This window comes from Eurosta solidaginis, unplaced genomic scaffold, assembly GCF_040869045.1.
Source record: "Eurosta solidaginis isolate ZX-2024a unplaced genomic scaffold, ASM4086904v1 ctg00001056.1, whole genome shotgun sequence".
In the NCBI taxonomy this organism is placed as follows: domain Eukaryota; kingdom Metazoa; phylum Arthropoda; class Insecta; order Diptera; family Tephritidae; genus Eurosta; species Eurosta solidaginis.
The window spans coordinates 213,204-218,107 of NW_027136899.1; the positions used below are offsets into that span (position 1 = coordinate 213,204).

The 4,904-nt window shown below is 42.2% G+C and overlaps 1 pseudogene; it reads left to right on the forward strand.

The window, feature by feature from the left end:
* The first annotated feature begins 685 nt into the window (after positions 1–685).
* LOC137235708 (tRNA (cytosine(72)-C(5))-methyltransferase NSUN6 pseudogene) lies at positions 686–4,485 on the forward strand (annotated as a pseudogene).
* Positions 4,486–4,904: the final 419 nt, after the last annotated feature.

Consider the following 4,904-nt stretch of genomic DNA (forward strand, 5'->3'; position numbering starts at 1 on the left):
AATAAATTATTATACGCACCAAATAACAGTGTCTAATTCACGCACTTAAATTTCTCAAATTTTATTTAATTCAACTTGGAAATGTCAGCGAAAATCACAGAGCAAGAAATACACGAACACACCAATTCAAAGTACGCTATTTGACATACGTATTAATTTATTAGCTCACCACGAAAAATTTCTCACCTCGCCATACAAGAAAAATTTAAAAAGAATAAACTATAGTGACAAAAAAAATTGCGTTCGAAATTTGAAGGCATTCTACCATTTAAACGAAGAGTACTACCACACGCTTCAGTAATTAGCTTGAATGAGCTAAAAACAACGAAAAGTTGCCACGTCGTGTTTAGCTCGTGTGGTGTTTAGATAATGCGTTAATGAATGCGTCAACACGAAATATTTGCAAAAGTTGTAACGATGTTAGATAAAAAGTTGTTCTGTATTAAATAGCATAGTTAGCTTCAAAACAGTAATTCAGATTAAATAAACGCTATCGGCTTTAAATTCGGCGTTCCTGAAACTTCATTTTTGGCCAAAACTTTCACATATACATTTATGTTTTTCGTGAACCTTTGGGCAGCAATCAATATTTTTCAACATTTGCAATTCCATTCTTCATCGTCCTTCTCTTTTTTCTCCATCTTTCGTGGAATTTTGCTGCAGCAGTTAAAAAGTATCACAATGAATGTTTCCAAAATCACCTTTTTTACGTAATCCACTTGTGGAGTCACAAATTCTCAGGAGGAATGTAAGTTTGATTAAACTGCAATTAGTTTTGAATTTATTAAAAAACACTTTATGCAAAATTGTGTGGAGAACACGCCGGAAATTGCTCGCGAAAGCAAAAGTGAGAGGGAGATATTTCATTGGTGAAACTGATTACAGAGTTGCCGTTGATTTATGTAAGGAGCGGTCAACGGTATAAAGCCGAAAAATATCAGCACAAAAACGTTTTCACCACATCCACCTTGTCATTCATAATATCCATCTGAGGAATTTGAAGTGGCCCGTTTATTAAAATTTTCGGAATTGGGTTTGCAACGAAGTAAGAGCTCGGCTATTCTTCTGATGAGCTGTGCTCTAAAATAAACCGTTAATTACCAAGTCTCTAGTTTTTTTTCTCACACGTATCACGACCAGAACTACGGCCACTTTTTTGTCAACGTGGACTAAAGGCTCTGCAATTGCCTCCAATGTTTATAGTCGCAACAAAATCCCCCAGCCGCTTACTGACAGTATATGTATATAACACAAAGATAGGTTTTTGTTGTTGTTGTTTTAACGATAAAGACGCTCCCTGAAGGCTTTGGGGAGTGTTATCGATGCAGATGGTCCTTTGAGGGATATACATCCGGTAAGAAAGCACCATTAAGATACTAGCCCGACCATCTCGGGAACGATTAGTATGACCACAATAAACCTTCTAGGGCCATCCCGCCCTCCCATCTCCTAGTTCCATGAGGAACTTGGGGTTGCCAGAGCCTCGGCTGCTAAATATGTGTATGATACACTCATATTTGTAACAGGATTCTCCTCGCGTCGGTGAGTTTGACAATTGGGTTGCGGAAGCTTTGAAGCTATAAAGCTTTTTTTGCGTCAGTTAAAGCGATTGGACAACGGATAATTAATTGAGGATCGCACTGCGACCATTGGTCTATTGTGCCCTCAACTGCTTCACAGCACCTCATCCAAGCCGACTTCTCTGATGAACCCTAGCAGTTCACCTGGCTTGAGGGATTTGATGTGAGAGGGCTCTGGCCATGGTGAGCCCAAAAACTTAGCCCTACGTCTTGAGATTGCGTCACATTCCAGGAGTATATGTTCCGCCGTCTCCGCTGATCGATCACAAAATCGGCATGTATTGTTCGATAGTATGCCCAGCTTCTGCATGTGGCTGTTCAGTCTGCAGTGTCCTGTAAAAATAGCTGTTAGGATCCTCAGGTTATCTTTCCACAGGCCCATTAATGCCCTATATCGAGTTGTGTTGTAGCCCCCCAGCAGTAACTTAGATTGCCTCAAGCCTGGCATATTGCGCCAGTGTTCTTCCCTCTTATTCCTTTCTTCTAATAGTAGATGCCCTCTGATTTCATGTGAGCCTACTGGCAGGAACGGCTCAGGACCAATAGGTCGTGTCATTGCTGCCTTCCTTGCCAGGCTGTCCGCTTGCTCATTGCCCTCCACTCCCCGGTGGCCAGGAACCCAGGCCAACAACAGTTTGTTGTGTGCTCCTAGTTGATTTAGCTTTTCAACGGACTCAAGTACTAGTGCTGATTTTATTTCAGACGCCGAGATCGCCTTGAGGGCGGCCTGACTGTCACTGAGTATTTGGACAACGGATACTGTGTTACGCGCCGCCTATATAGGCTCCCGACTTACAAAATACCCATTGGAGAAACTAACGGGACTGCTAAAACTCCACACTCAGAATTGCAGCGGCGTGCCGGGGTTAGAATATACAAACCCGCGGTAGGTATGCCTGTCGTAAGAGGCGACTAAAATACCCAATAGATTCAAGGGGTTGTGTAGCGCAAATCTTTTAGGGGGCTACCAGCGCAATATACAGCTTCTCCAACCCAATTGTCAACACCACCTATTCGTGGCAAATCCTGTTTCATTAACAGCCGAAGCTCTGGCGACACCGAACTCCTCATGTATCTAGAGGGTGGGAGGGCGGTATGGCTTAGAAGGTCGCATGTGGTCATAACAAATCGTTGCCGAGATGGTCGGGCTTTGTACTGAAACGTACCGGATCTGCATCCGGCAAGGGACCATCAACATCGACAACACTCCCAAGGCCTTCGGGGAGTGTCCTTATCGCCACAACAACAACAACAACATGTCTTCAGTTTTTCGGTGCAGAAAGCAGCCATTTGATCAAAATAGGACAGTGCTTGGGTGTCTTCCTTATTCTCGTCTAAACAAGTTCATTGTACACCTTCCAGTGGAGACCAAACCATAATTTTTGTATTAATGACGAATTGTAGTGAGGGACTTAATTGCTAGACATCTTTCCTAGCGTCAATAATCAGTTCGTCACTTAGACGGTACTTGAATGCAAATACTTCTCATAGTGGCCCTCCAGATTAAACTCCAGAAACTAATTATTTTTGCCTGTTCCAGCCAAATCAAATAGATGAGGTAATGAGTTGGTTATGCTGACCACCAACAGTCACAAGTTATCGCATCAACACACTTCAAACTACCGTTTCAGCATTTAAACAGAAATTACAACAGATCTTACATGAAAGGTATACACAGACCCCGATGGTCTATGAAATACCCTTTATTCCCGAGGCACTATGTATATAGCCTTTGCCCGTTAACATCCCTGATTTCAAACAAAAACAGACGGAAATACAGCGTGAAATCATCGTAGATAGTTCCTGTGGCGCTGCACTACTACGGGGCGCTCATCTTTATGCGCCTGGGGTTCTTGCAATGGAAGCGGACACTAAGATCGATGAGAAAGTTTTGGTCTATGCTGATTTGGCCGGAAAGTGTAAACAAGGCACTAATACACGATATGAGGCGCTGCACAAGCTTTACTTAGGTATTGGAATCGTTCGAATGCAAAGACATCAGATATTTGGACCTCCAGCTAGTAACGCGCTTGAGCCCTTAAAAGGTACTGCGGTAGAAATGATTGAAACGATATCGGGTGTGCCTGCCATTGGAATCTCAGCTGTAAGGAGGCATTGCTACAAAATCTACCGTCTATACTATGTGTGCGTGTATTGCAACCCCGTCCCGGAGAACGAGTTTTAGATATGTGCGCTGCTCCGGGCAACAAGACGACACTTATTGCAGAGTTAATGGGTGATGTAGGCGAAATAATAGCAATCGATAAGGTGGCCAAAAAAATTAGAGCTATGCAAGAGAAAATAGAGATCCAAGGACTGCATAGTATAAAAGCCTATCATTTCGATGCTTCTAAAGCTTTTGACGAAACGAAAGATATGGAAGAGACCGAAAAGTTGGGTAAACCACCCTTTGGTGCTTGTACATTTGACAAAATACTACTTGATGCACCTTGTAGCGCGTTAGACAATAGACCTTTGCTGGCGGGGCCGCGCAATATGTGCTCGCAAATGCTCGATTCGTATCCGAAAGTGCAGCGAAAGTTATTTTCGGCTGCAGTGCCATTGCTTAAACGAGACGGCGTATTGGTATACTCGACTTGCACTGTGACGGAACAAGAGAATGAGTGCATGGTAGCTTGGGTGCTTGGAAAATTTCCGCAAATACAGTTAACTTCGGCTACTCCGCGTGTAGGCGGTTGCGGACTAGAACACACAGGACTTAATGAGTTGGAGAGGTAATGAAATTTGATTCACGATGTATTTGTTACAAGCATTTCGAAGGGTTCTTGTTTTCTTTTGTCATTTCAGAGGTTATGTGCAACGATTCGGCCATGATATGACAGAGTTTGCAGGACGCTACATTGATACGGTTGGATTTTTCATTGCGAAATTCACAAAGATATGACTTAATTATATCCTAATTAGTCCTTAATATGTATATTCGATTTGTTTTGTTGATTTTCGGACAGGATGAATAATTGATGTATGCTGTGACGATTTTATGCCATCCCTTGTCAAATTTGCGTTGCGCCATTATCAGTGTAACTTTTCGAAGAACGAAAATGGCGCAACGCCAAAACCGGTTTGTCCCCAAACCAAATTTGGAAAGGAATGACGGAAAATCGTTCTAAAATGTGTTCATCACCTTAATATATGTCTTTTAACATCAATCGTACTTGTTATTTCTTATCGATATAGACATGTAAAGGATTCAAATTCAACTGTCTTTAAGTTAATGGTGGATATCCCAATTTGCGTTCATGGTAAAATTTGCTGAATAGGGAAAGGAAGGTCTTTTTGATGAGCGTTTCTTACAACGCTTTA